Source organism: Triticum urartu, chromosome 1 (genome assembly GCF_003073215.2).
Source record: "Triticum urartu cultivar G1812 chromosome 1, Tu2.1, whole genome shotgun sequence".
In the NCBI taxonomy this organism is placed as follows: domain Eukaryota; kingdom Viridiplantae; phylum Streptophyta; class Magnoliopsida; order Poales; family Poaceae; genus Triticum; species Triticum urartu.
In genome coordinates, this window is record NC_053022.1 from 8,036,538 (window position 1) to 8,050,480 (window position 13,943).

Consider the following 13,943-nt stretch of genomic DNA (forward strand, 5'->3'; position numbering starts at 1 on the left):
TCAGACGTACCATCCTTAGACTTAACACCTCCTGTAGTCACCGGAACATTCACTGCTGCGAGAGCCCGAACCGTGTCTAGTGCCACCGCGGGTAACGTGGGTGTGTCTCCCACCCCCTCAGCTGCATGCTCAAGCTCCTCCTCTGAAGGCATCTCCGCAGCCGGCGGTGGTGGCGGTGGGTATTGACGAGGTGGTGGAGGTCGTCTCCCTCTCCCACCGCGACGATAGCCACCTCGGAATCGATCCTTGGGTCCGGCGACACCTTCCACAAAATTACAAGGTGGACCTTGAAAATGTCCAGTGTTATCAGGATTGTACCGGTTGTAACCACGGCCCCCACCGGAGGAAGATCCACGGTGCAGCCCCTCACCATAAGCATCATAGACGTCATCTCCCCACTGACCGTATCGGTTGTAGTTCTGAGAATCTCTGCTCTAACCAGTGTATCCGTCACGCCCTTGCCCGCCACGACCCCTTCCTAGGGCCAGCACCTTGGCTGCCGGTGGCTGCGCCATGTCATCCGGCTGGTGCATGTTAGTCTTGGAAGCAACGGCCCCCTGTCGCTCGGACGGCTGGGTACCTCGAGCAGTCCTGGCGCGAGGCTGTACCCTAGATGCCACCGGTCCCGTTGCCGTCGGCCTGGGAGGGAGTGCAACACCCCGTCCACCACCACCGCCCTGGGCTGGACGTCTGACCGCGCCCGCCGCAGAAGTCGTGTTGGCCTGGCCAGAAGCTGAGGCGCCGCGGCCCACGCCACCAGCGGCGGCGCAGACGGTGCTGCACGGGCGGCCGCGCCTGCCGCGTTGGTCGGCAGAGCGCCACGACCAACTCCGCCAGTAACCGGGGCGACAGCGGCAGGTGGCCCTCGCTTGGGTGGCGGCTGACCGCGACCAGCCATGCCGGCGGCAGGTGAGATCCTCCTCGCCCGTCCCGTGCCCAACGAAGGAAATCCCGGACTCGAAGCCCTAGATACAATCGTGGGATAGACTGTCGGCGGTGATTCATGCACGCACATCTGCACTGGGCTGCGCGAGGCTTGGGCCTCTGTTTGGGCCTCGCCCGCACCATGAGAATCCACGACCGTCGCCACACCCAAAACCATATCCAGTTCAGGCCCACAGCCCAATACCGCATTCAAACGAGCCCATCTGGCCGCTCGAACAGTGTTCGCGGATCTCACCACCGGCGATCTTGGCAGCGGCGGTGGCCGGCAATAATTGCCTTTCTTCTTCTTCCTCGTGATAAGAGTCCAATTATCCGGCAGAAAATCAGGCAAAGTTACAGGTTCTCTCATCACCTTAGGAATCGGGCCGATCCACGGCTTCATAACTGATATGGAATTTGAAATTTTTGAACGACGCCGATCGCTTGTATGCTTGGTTGCCGGCAATGGATGAACCTCCGGTGAGGCAATAGGCACTCCGGTGACTCAGGGTGGACGTAACGAGCGGGCTTTTCGGCCTGCTCGTGTGGCCCGCTCGGTCTTGGTCTGCTCGGTCCTGGCCCGCTAGATAAATTAGACGGTCCGGTCTGCCAAATCAGGCCCGAGAAAATGTCGGTCCGGTCCGGTCTTTAACCAAGCCGACCGAGCGGACCGAGAAACACAGTCATCGTTGTTGCCCTTCCTCGTCGTCGCGGCCACCGGCAGCCCCTAGGTGAACTACCGTGTCCCCAAGCTTGCCCTGTCCTTCCTTCGTCTTCTTCCCGTGCCCCATAGCCTCTTTCTGCCGCTCGCCGTCGCTGTTGTGCATGCACTGCCGCCGTTCGCGAGTTCTCGATCATGGCAACAGTTTCAGCACAGCACGCACGCACGTACGCAAACGCTTGGCCGTGATTTTCAGATCGTGGGAGAAACGCTGGGCTGTGATTTTCTCGTCCAACAAATCAGGCAAGTCTTGTTTTGGAAGTGCTAGATTTTATACCGTCAGCTTCCTATAATCACGTCACGCACGATCCCCTGGTGCCGTTTCCTTTTCTTCAGTCAAAACAGAAAACTGAAAGTACCAGAGAAACAGGGTTTGATCCAAAAATCACGTCACCATTTGACGATTAAGGGCATATACAATTGTGCTATCTTAAGAGTGCCACGTAGGATAAATGATGAGGTGGAGGAGAGAGAGAACTCATAAGAGAAGGCTTGTCTTCTCTTATTTAAGATAAGACAAGAGATGATCTCTTAGCACAATATGTCTCATCACATTTTTATGAATTGCTAGTTATTGAAGATAAGGCTAAGAGATGACCCATTGTAGACATTTTTCTTTGTCATCTCTAAATTACATGCAAAACATAAGATAAGACTATCTTATCAACCATTGTACATGCCCTAACTGCACGTCCGATTTGATCCGCTAATCACGGAAGGCCTGCACACGAGAAATCGTGGGCTCATGCACACGATAGATTACTTGCATGCAACAGAAAAACTGCTAAGGGCATGTACAATGGTGCTATCTTAGGAGTGCCACATAGGATAAATGATAAGGTGGAGGAGAGAGATCTCGTAAGAAAAGGCTTGCCTTCTCTTACTTAAGATAAGACAAGTGATGATCTCTTAGCACAATTTGTCTCACCATGTTTTAAGGAATTGCTAGTTATTGAAGACAAGACTAAGATATAACCCATTGTAGACATATTTTTTGTCATCTCTAAATTACATGCAAGACTTAAGATAAGACTATCTTATCAACCATTGTACATGCCCTAATAAACAGACATGTGCACGTTCATGGCAAAGAACCGCGGCGCCCACGCACTTCCCACGACACGTTGCCCACCTCGACACCGGCGCTCGCGCATGTCACCTTCCTCGCCACAGCACCCGCGCACGTCCTACACCTCGCCGCTGCACCCGTGCAAGTCGCCGCCGATGATCGTTGGCCGGTCCGCTCGGTCCGGCCCGGGCTTCTTCATCGCCGGTCCGGTCCCTGAAATCAGGACCGTGATGCTGCTCGGTCCGGTCCGTCCCGGACCGCCGGCGGCCGGTCCAAACGTCGGCTCGGACCGGGACCGGACCGGCCCGGACCGTGTCCACCCTGACCGGTGACCGTGGAGGCGGTGGGGACGTGGCTGTCCACCTGATCTTCGTCGTCACTCTTCAAGAGTGCCCAAAAACGTCCACCCAGTCGTGCATGTATCGCCGGTTCCGTCAGATCAATCATCGCTGGTGTCTTCGTTCGCAAATCCAGCTGCACACGCTCGCCAACAACGACGTCAAAAGCATCAAGTTTGAAATTCAAACCTACCTCAATCGTGTCGCTTTCCGGTAGATAGTCGCCGGCGAGGATATCGTTCTCCAGATCGAGAAGAACCAGCCACCGCGAGTGCGGTGTGAATCGAAGCCGTCCGTCGATCCAAACGCCCGGATCCGTCTCATCGGAGAAGATCGCCTGCCATTGTGCCCATCTTCCCTCTCCTAGACCGATCGCGCCGTGCGGCTGATCGCTCCGCGCGCCGTCCGATCTCGTCGATCCTCCCTTTCTTCCCAATGGCCCCGCGCCGCTAGGATGCCGGGAGATCGCGGATGCGCCAGATGCAACTCCCCTGTGCTTCCATCCGGCAAAGATCGAGGCAACGGCGGTGGTATTCCGGCCGCCTCGGGTGGCCCTGTCAACAAGGTGACGACGCTAGAACTAGATCTACGTACATAGCTAGCTCACAAGTGTGAGGCACAAATCAGCAGGTTGAGGGGAAAATTTTCATCTTCAGAGGAACTCTGATGCAAGTTATTCAGATATCTACAGCATTAGTGAGCTACAGCGAACATGAGAGTAGACTGCTGACCCCTGCCTGTTGCACCCACCCACCCAAAGGAGCAGCAGCGAACCAAATCCAGCGACCCTCGCCTCAATGCCAAGCATCACAGGCCCCAACAATTCTCCATCGAGAGCGACTGCTGCACAGTTCAGTTTTATAAGCAATTACAAGTCAGTATTCCCCTAGCTAGCAGAGCAGAGCAACCATCAGGGAGGCATAAACCCGGGAAATGTTTTAAGGAGATGAACTAATTCACATTACAATTAGGAGCATATCTGAAGAAGAAGATACAGGTCAAAGTCCAACCAAGCACATAACAATCACCTGGTACACTATTTGAAGCCAACAAACAAAATACATGCCCTACACACGGAATAATCTTGCTATTCGCTGGCGTTGCCTGGCTTCTCGAGCGGCCTCCCTCTGCTCACGGGATAGTCTTGGTATCTCCTTCCATGTATTCGGTTTAAACGCCATTACTGCACATTGATATCACAAATGAGGTCAGGGAACAAGCATGTACAAAGTAATGTAACATGCAAATTTCTACCTCGTGACATTAAAACAATGGAGAAAAAACTTTAAACAAATATGTTGACTGCGATGGGATGGATGACTACTTTGGTTGGTCATATGTGGCATAGATAGAGAAATGTGCATCATACCTTCATAACGGGCATCTAGCCATTTGTAGTCAAGGCTGTCCAGTCGTTGCTGCAGGCATCTAGGGAGGATCTTTATAGCTGGACAGCCAAATATTGTAAGATTTTTGAGAGACCCATATGTTTGTGGCTCATTTGGCAGGGATGCCAGGGTAGTGCAGTCAAAAAGAGAAAGGGTTTCCAACGATGGGGGGTGCTCTGCTGACATTGACTCCAGCGACGTCAACCGACTATTGCCCATAATATCTAGCGTCTCGAGGGATGTGGGCAGGCGGAGGATCCCCCCCAACATGCTATCACAGGACCATATATTCAGATATTCAAGATGAGGAGGAAGTGAATGCTCTCTGCTACTGCTGATGGCTCTGGAGAATTTATGGAAACAGTGACTTGTGGTTTCTGGAGCCCATCCAACTGACATGATAGGGCTTGAATACTACTACAACAACAAATATGTATGGTCTCTAAGGAGGGAGGAAGATTTAGAACCGCTGGTAAATTTCGACATCTAAATAACCATAGATATTCTAGGCATGGACAAAACTGATTCATGGGTGAGGATGACAACTCTGATACAGCAGTGGGCACGATTGCCTCACTCCAAGAAGATCCGTGGACTAACTCTGACATTCTTCATATATATAGGCTTGACGAAAAAATATCAATTGCTATTGCTAGTCGCTATTTCAAAGAAAGTAGTAGTGAGAAACCATATGACATTTCATATGAAGAATGCTCAATGTTGGGGAGAGTACCAATGCTTTCATAGTGTCGAGAGAGAACTCGACAGGATAGAGAGAATCAAAAACTCGGAATTCTTTCTTGCGGTTGTGCATCACCATGGTGATCTAGTGTGTATTGCCGACGTTCAACGGGATAAACGGCTAAAATGTGGAACACACTTGTAATCAGATGCAATTATGCTTGCTAAAATGAGTGTTAATGAACTAGTAATAACATATCGTACCTTATCACGGACGGGATACTCGTCCAGAACCCTACGTACTGCTCCAGCTCTGCTCAACGCACTATCCATGTTGTATTTCGACGGTTTAGGATTGTCTCATGCCTTAGCACGATCAACAAAGTATTTGGACCTCCAGGCTGGACAGAGGTGCCGATCATGACCAATGCGTAGAGCCAAATGTGTCTGGTAAGCATCGATAATCTGCGTAAAATAATAGAACATTTTATGTTCATAGGTGACACCTAGATTATGCACTTAAATAGCAGAACATGGTAATAGATCTTACGTCATCCGCCGGCCATGTATGCTCAAGTACCGGTCGTATACTCTCCACAATCACAGAGGTGCCACGTTCATTGTAGTAAACTCTTTTTGTCATATTCTTCTCAGACCAAGCAGCTGCCTCCACAAATGTAACAGCAGCATCGATGAGTTCCGGTGTCAATTCGTCCTTAACAGAGCCTTCCACGTCATGGTCACTAAACAGAGCTGCACGATAAATTACAAACGTCAAGAACGGTGAGTACATAAAATGGTAGTAAATTAAGCACTAAGTTAGCTAGTAACGGTACCTCTAGTTGCGGTAGTGTTGCCGGATGGCTTAGTACCACGTGCGTTCGCTTGCTTGGCTTGTCAAATGCAAAGGGGGATTCGAATTTCTTGGGAACAGTTCGTCGGCGCTTCCCGGATATAACATCGTCTTCTTTTGCGGTTGCTGCAGCCTTTTTCCCCTTGCTCTTACCCACCATCCTGTCGATAGAACTTGCAGAAACGCCATAATAAAAAATTGCAAACAAAAACTATGAGAAAGTAAAAGAAAAAAAGCACAAATCTGAAAAAAAATTGCGCAGAAAACATCACCAAGAAATGGGTTTCTCAAAAATCGATCTCTGGCTACGTAAATATGTACTGAGTCCTTTCCAAGATAAGTGTTTCAACTTTGTACTCCATTCGTTTCTACATTTGTAATACATAAGCGCAACTCTATATATTTTTAGAGTACATTCCAAACCCAACCGCCCCGTGGCTACTGAAATTTGAACATATTATCAGTAGGTTGGGAAGAAAAAAATGATCTTGAGAGGAAATATGGTGGAAGTTAATCGGATATCTAGAGAGCACTACTGGGCATAAGCGGCCATGACACTGAACTGCCGACCCCTGCCTGTTGTTGTAGACACCCACCCAAATGACCAGCAGCCAACCAAATCTAAATGATGTGACTCAGCAGCTATGCTTGACTCGACTCGACGCCGGGTTCTCACCCTACGCCGCAGGCCCTAACAATTCTCGATCTAGAGCAACTGCAGGTTCAGTACAGTTTTAGAAGCAATTATTCCCCTAGCTAGCAGACTCACATTCTTCAGCAGGCTCCAATCTAGAGAATGCTGGAAAGCTTCTCAACAAGTCCAAACCTAGTTCATATTGCAAAATGGATGAATATACCCCGCCAACAACTCCACAGTAACCCAGCATTATAGCCCTACTATCTGCACTGAAACAGATAAAAAATTACAGTTGAAAAAGTTTCTTGAACAAGTTAAAGGCCGATTTCTTCTCAACCAAATAACAATACCAATACTAGATACATTAAAGATAGCTCACATATCTGAGTATAGATGAAGGACAATTCTGTTCGGTGCGGTTGAATCTGAAACTGAAATTCCTCCATAGACAAACATACAGTTTTTAGAACGAGAGCACTGTAAATGTCTGCCTTCGCCCGTTTCTCATAGGGCCATCGCGTTCAACATGAAAGCCACACCTGCTGCTGCTACTTAACCATCTTACACCGTGCAAACCAAACGACCACCTGAAACAGTCTGCCTGAACAGTCGAGCTTCCAAATCTGCCGCCAAGTTCCTGAGATCCATCCATGGGTATCATTCACATTGTTCGTCAAGGCCTCTGACAATAAATAGCCTCTCGAGTCAGATGCATAATAACATGAGATCAGCAAAGTACTAAATGTGTTGGGAGTTTTGATTCGTTACTCACCGTACGTACTTGAGGACAGGTCCATCATAGGGTCGCCATGTGGACCCTGTACCTGCAGGGAAGCATGGTTTTGCAAGAAGTATATATGGAGCGCTTACAGACTGAAACAAAACACGATTCCTTGCTAAACGAGCTCATGAAAGATATCTCTATTGAAATCAAATCCATAATAGAACAGCAAAAAATTCCCAGACGACCACATACATTTATTTAAGGAGGATAAACCCCGGCCTCTGCATCTGGAGGATGCATGCAGCCATATCATTAATTATTCTCAAAGAACATACAAAGTAATACGTCAGTCAGCCTGAAACCACCATCTAGACAACACATGTTGCTACTCCTATCCCCTTGATAAAGATGTGCCGAATATCCGGGCCTAATACCAAACAGACATCGCACCAAATCCTAACATCACCACATACATAGCTACTAATTGTTCTAAATCTTCAGTTTCTTCATCACCTCACCAGCCAAACCTCTCTCTACCTGTCACGCCAAAAACAAGCTTTCCTTCCGTGGCCTCCATCTCCTAAACATAACAATGGTACAAGCAGAGCACATGTTAGTGATCAGTAAGCACTTTTTATTACTCTGTTATCTACTTTTGCAACTTGCTCCCCAACAAGGAGTCTGAGACCAGCGGCTCCCATCTCAGCTGTCAATATTACTCCAGGAAGTCAATTTTACGGTCTAACAAGCATCTGCACGGGACAATGTCTCAACTAAGTAACAAAACTAAAATTAGACATAAATGCTCACAAACTTGAGTATCCTAGCTTCTCCAAAACCCTGGAAATGTTGAAGCTGATAATAAATTCACGTTACAAGTATCTAAACAAGATAGAGGTCAAAGTTCAACCAAGCTGATTGATTACAATCTGAAGATGAAAACCTAGTACATTATTCGAAGCAATCAAAATCTGCTTCAAACCACCGAATCTGAAACTGAAATTCCTCCACAGGCAGACATACAATTTTCAGCACCAGGAGCACTGCCAATGTCTGTCGTCACCCGTTTCTCATAGGACCATCACATTTTCAACATGCGCACCTCCTCCAACATGAAAGCCTCACCTGCTGCTGTTGCTGCTGCTTAACCATCTTAAGCTGTGCAAACCGGACGACCAACTGAAACAGACGACATGCCTTGTATCAACATCCACTCCTCTACTAGAGATAGTGTACTTTTGCTGGACAGTCAGGCTTCCAAATCTGTCGACATTGCTATATGGGTGTTTGGTGCCGGCTGAAACTTTTTATTAGTGGCAGGGATGCACTGCTTTGGGTGTAAATTTTGAATACGACATTGGATTGAGGTGATTCAAATATCAAAATCATGCGCCTTGACGAGATGAAGATTTTTCATGGAGAACACTTCTCCTTCTCTGGTGGTCTTGGGTGTGTAACCGGCCGATCAGTACCCCGAGCAGCGACTTTCAACACGCTGAGCACTCTTTTGAGCCACATTTATGTTTATGCCACTTTTGAGTGTCAACACCGAGTAAATGCAAAAATGGAAGGATCTGAGTATATTTTTTTGTGGCACCTAAAACTTATCTCTTCTAAGACGGTGAAAATGAGACCAATCGAGTTTACCATGAAAATAAATAAGAAAACAAATACTTATTACACATAATTACAATTGTAAACTGGAGTGGGTTGAAAACTCAAATTTCATCTGGGCAACAAATACAAAGCGATGACCAAGAAACTAACCAGAGTGCACCAGAAGAGTCGCCAAACAGGGGTGAACCACAAGTCCACGACAGATTACAGCAGTCCATATAATTTGGGTCAAATTTACAGTTGCACGGATATCCAATTCAAAACAACAAGAAAAATGATAACGCCCACACGCGTTGGTCTCCGTCTGTTATGTTTTGCATGAATCTTAAAGGAATCTATTGGAATTTCAGTGCCAGTAGGCCTAGCGTGTTGTGTGGGCGTTAGAGCGCTCGCCCACACGACCCACAGCGCGCGGTTGCCAGCTGCGCCGTGTGGGCGAACTAGTTCCCATGCACACAGTCACCATCCAGTCCACGCGTGTGTGGGTGAACTACTCTTCGCCCACACGACGCTCGTACAGTGATAGATGATAACTACAATTGCACGTATGTGGCAACTAGGTAAACACACATGGCAACTATGATTCGTTTGTAGATGGCAACCGCAGTTGTGCGTACGTGGCAATCATGTAAACACACATGGCACCTATGATTAGCCATACATGGCAACTATGGTTGGACCACATGTGGCAATTATGTAAACACACATGGAAACTATTGTTTGACCACATGTGGCAAGTAGTTAATCACACACGGCAACTATGATTTGATTACACGCGGCAACTACCATAAATTAGACATGGCAACTATAGTTAACCAAAACAGAGAGAGTTGACATGCTTTTACAACTATATTTGCCATCCCGAATAACTAAAGTTGCCATCCCCCGAGGTAACTAAAGAGTCATCCCGCGGGTAACTAACGTAGCTGGGCCAGGACGTGTGGGCACATTTGCTTCGTGCCACACGATCGGGGTCTTTGCGGAGTACTTGCGGAGCCCAAGAATTAATAGGGAGTACTCGCGGAGAAAGTGGCATTGGAAGCAGCAAAGGTCCTTGTGGAGTACTCGCGCATGCCGCGCATCGAAGCTAATAGAGAAAAAGCAAGGAATGCCAAGCGTGACCTCACAGTAATGGTTTGCGAGGGCCCAAGAATCAATCGTATCGGGGATATAATGAGAAACAGTTGGACAACCTGAACGAGGCTTCCACCGCAAGCTGTTAGACTGATATTCAAATGGTTGCTCCTCTCCAAACATAAATGTCTCCGCAAGGAAGGACGCAAACTAATAGATATTTTGATAACCACGCAGGCGGGTCATAAATGTGTTGTTCATGGTCCAGCACGCGATTATGGCAGCTAAATAGGTTTTTTTTTTGTTTTCCTCCAATATTTCAAGCAGATTGATAGAAACGGAATAGAGCATAAAATAAATTCGAAACCTCTCATATAACACTCACTTTTGCATCCTAGCTAAGGCAGTTCAGGTGATTGAGTACATATATATAGGCCTGACTTATATATACTGCAGTCTTTGTTAAGATCGTTTTCCATTCAGGTAAGCACGTAATAGGCGTGAACTGTTAAGCATGCATTCAGGAGCCGTTATCATTTGTTTATCATGTGAGTAGACAACAAAATTTGTGTGAAATAGTAGGGCTACTTGCATACAAGTGACCATATAGTTTAATGGAAAAATTAGCATGAATTGCTTTGTAGTTGGGCAACGAAAACTGCATGACGAAGAGTAGACCCAATTCAATATATTAATGACCCATTCAGTTCTTACAATAGACACACAAATGCTAAATAGGTGTATCGACATAAGATATTGTAATTGTACATAATCTAGATCATGTTTAGTTTTTTCTTCTTTTGCTGGGAGAGAATCATGTTTAGTTTCTGATCTCCTGCCAAAAAAGCAGAGAAATGTCGTGTTTGGTTGAAGGGAAGTCAAATTAAAATAACCAGTCATCAACCCACGAACCTGGATAGGGCTAGTTCTTTTTAGAAACACATAAAACTCAATAACACGTAAATTGGATGGGAAACACCACATTAGGGCTGATTGAAATCTTGCCAAAACCGCAGTATCACTACTAGGGAAAGGCTAGGCAAACGCTTACTAGTAGCGCGGGTTTATACCCCTCACTACTACTACTTACTAGTAGCATGGATTTTTACCCTAGCGCAGGTTTTTACCTCTCCCGGGACATGCCATAGTAGTAGCGAGGGGTATAAACACGCACTACTACTAAGTTGATAGTAGTAGCGAGGGCTATAAACCCACGCTGCTACTAACTACATGGTTTTTGAAGAGCTCTGAAATCCCCATCTCCTCCCCCAAATCCTTCCTCTCCCCCTCTCTCTCCATAGGCTCTCACATGGACCTCCTATGCATGCGCGCCTCCTCCTCCATGGCGCCAAAAGAGGCTGGCCACCTCGCGCCGCCGGCTTCTCGGAGCTCGTAGGTGTTCCCCGCATCTCCATGCCACCACGCCGGAGCACCTCACCAACGGCGACCAACCCTGCTGGTACCTCCATCTCCTTCCTGTCTCCCTCGTTTTTCTTTTTCTCTCTCCCTCTGGTTTGACTCACCATCCCATGTCCTTGCCCGTGTAGGTCATCACCATGGACGACCAGGAGCTTGCTGCCTTGGTTGCAAAGAGGAGCCCCATGCCGCTGCCTTGCTCGGCCATGGATCCGGGCCCTCTACAGCAGTCGGCGCTGGATCTGTTCTGCCACTGCCCTTCTGCAGCTCCGGCGACCCCTGTCGTCGCTGGATCAAACCATTGCTGCCATTAATTGACAGCACGCACGACATCGAGATTCTTTTTGTTTTTGAAATTAATAGTAGTAGTGTGGGTGGTACCCACGCTACTACTAACAGACGTAGTAGTAGCACGGGCACATCCGCGCTACTACTATAAGTTAGCTATAGCGCCGTAGTAGTAGCGCGAGCGCCCGCGCTACTACTAGCTATTTGACCCTCGCTACTACTAGGCTTTTCCCTAGTAGTGTATAGTCGGCCCTTTGGGACACGGAACAGGAGATGAAGTACACAAAGGGGAGGCAGGGTAGCCCTCGCTATTCAGGAGATTTCACTGGCCTAACTGAGCCATGTGATGAGGGCTCAAAAGTACACGATGCCCCGTGAGCTGCCTCCTAGCCCCACGTCCCCGGCTAGATCCCAGCCACATCGCCCTGACCATCTCCTCATCGGAGGATCCGTGCCTCCGCTGGTTTGGGCACATTGACAGGGGCATTGATGTAGCTATGAGCCGGTGGCGCGGTCCGGATGGCACCCCATGGACATCCTTTGTTTTGTACCTGTTGATGCGGTTTGTTGTGCCTTCACCTATGCCGAGTAAAATGGAGCTGTCGTTTTCAGTGGGTCACTAATTTTCCTACCAAGCTCAGATTTATTCAAGGGTTTCATGGCAACGACTGCGGCTCCAGTGCGCTGGTCCTTAGCAGCACGTGCATGAAGACATCCCAGCTTTCATCGACAATGTCAAGTCTGCTCCGGTAGGTGAGTGGCGATAGCAGCGTGTCGGTGGCTCATTTTGGCGGTAGTTTTGGTCATTCAGTGGTTTTGGAATCTCGATATAATTTTTATTGTGTTGGAGATACTTTATAGTTCCAATGTACTTTTATAATTGGTTAGATCATTTTCGCAAAAAGAAACTATTATTCATTATTGTTATAGATATAATAAAATCATTTTTCCGATGTCTGATATGGCATATTTGGATATACAGTAGAGTATGTCATTAGTTGCGTGTTAGTAAAAAAATTGGTTGACATCCACTATTTGGCTGATTAGGAGCTAATTTCATTTCCCTGTTGAGATCTGATCTCATTCTTGCGTTACCCTCGTACTTTTTAGTAAGTATTATGGATTGTTCATATGAACTACTATAAGTATAAATGCAAGTAAACTTCTCTCTCAATCGATTTAAGCTATTACATATGTAATGGCCACCAATGCCCCACATTACCTATGTAATTCTCGGTTCTAGTAAGGATTAAGGTTGGATAACAGATGACCACATTAACCAGGACGATGACATATGCCATGAATCCTCCCTCCGACGAACGACAGATACATGGAAGCTTTAGGGTAATAAGATTGCACTATATGCCTCGACAAATAGAGATGTCAGTGCCCGATTGCTCCATCATGCAGTACGGGAGCCTGCGGTGGGTGATGCCGGGGTACCTCCTCCTCGCCCGCGTCGTGGAAGAGCACGACAGCAACATCTTGGGCCTTCGCGTCCAGGATGCAGCGAGCTTGCAGGCCGTCTGCCAGTGCAGTCAACAAGAAGATGAGAGAATGCTTCAGCACATCAGCTTCCGCTCCATAGCTTCGTGTCCACTTCAGCACAGAAGCGCGCAGCAACAACAAATTTGGCCTTCCTATGCACTTCGCCTGATGAACCGCCGGAAGGAGAGGAGCCAAAACGCCCGCTCCATAGCTTGGTGAAGCTCCTCGGTACTCTGGGTTGCCGTGTTGAAATCTAACACCTGGTAAGGGGTGGTGGACTCTGAGAATGAGAGGAGCAGGAGAAGAAGCAAAACCATGATCCTAGTAGCCATGGCTGCTTTGCAAATGTGTGGTAGTTCCTCCAATATCTCAATGTACAAATCTCATAGGCATAACAAAGTTAATCCAATATCTCAATGTACATCGAACGTCCAAATATCACAAAACCTGCAGCAAATCAGCGGCCGCGCACGAGCAACTAGCTCACCTCCCCTCGCGCCGCCTCCCCCTGGGCGACGCCAGGGGTCCCTCAACCCTAGCACCGGGGGCAAGTTTCTGCTGACGAGAGAAGACCCAGGGGCAAGTGGTTATTTTCTTGTCTTTTATAGTGACACCTCTAATTAACATTGAAGGGACAGGATCGGCTCTCAAGGATAAGAATAATCAGCTGGCAGATGATTATCTCTTGTGCATATGGACAGATGATATATGTACTGATATGATAA

The 13,943-nt window shown here is 47.7% G+C and overlaps 1 pseudogene; it reads right to left on the reverse strand.

Annotated features, from left to right (window-relative positions):
• Positions 1 to 4,119: 4,119 nt before the first annotated feature.
• Positions 4,120 to 13,550, reverse strand: LOC125528321 (annotated as a pseudogene).
• Positions 13,551 to 13,943: the final 393 nt, after the last annotated feature.